Raw genomic sequence first — 830 nt, 5'->3', positions numbered from 1 at the left:
TTTCACCTGTATTGAAAAGGGAGGGAGGAGGAGAAGATCTGCCCTCCAGAGGGTGGTGGAGGTAGTACAGGACGGCAAGGAGTAAGGGATAAGAGTGGAAGGTGGTGGTGTTGCTGCCTGAGGAAAGGGCCTAACCCTAACTTTTCTCCACAAGTTTTTTGATTGGCACTGTGTATGCAATGTTGTATTTTCACAAAAAACATTTGAAATAAAAAAAGGGAAAACCACGCCCTCCAGTGGAATAATGAGGTATTGCATTCCAGGAAAACACTGGACAACAACAGAAAACATCTGCTATCGACCTTGTATATTACCCATTGCATGTATTATCTCTTTCCGAGTCATGAACATACGTTCAGCAGTAGGAGGTCATGACATTTCAGAACCCATAACTTCCTACTGCCGCAAGCATTCCTATGTGGTTTTTCATTAATTTTACACTGATATTAAGTTGTATTATAAATGTTGGAGTTATGGGTTTATTAGTGCACTGTTTATATGTGCTGCGTTTCAATGCTGTGACTAGATATATGACAAGCTTTCAACATCCAATATTATTGACACTCAAGATATAAAGTAACCTGAATTAGCCAGTCACCAAAGGAACTGGACATTTGTTTGTGGTTAGGAAAGGTGGCTGCGGATTCAAGGGACCTCCCTGAATCACATGTATTGAAACATTGTAATCTGTACTGCTTTACTGTCTAGTAGGATGGAAGTGACCACTTTAGATGGGTGTGTATTTAGAACACTAATTCTGACCACTGCATCCAATACCCTATCCACACTACATATAAATAATGCACAAGTAATCCTGATTGAAACCACAT

The sequence above is a fragment of the Acipenser ruthenus genome, chromosome 21 (genome assembly GCF_902713425.1).
Source record: "Acipenser ruthenus chromosome 21, fAciRut3.2 maternal haplotype, whole genome shotgun sequence".
Taxonomy (NCBI): Eukaryota; Metazoa; Chordata; class Actinopteri; order Acipenseriformes; family Acipenseridae; genus Acipenser; species Acipenser ruthenus.
This window is presented reverse-complemented; position numbering follows the sequence as displayed.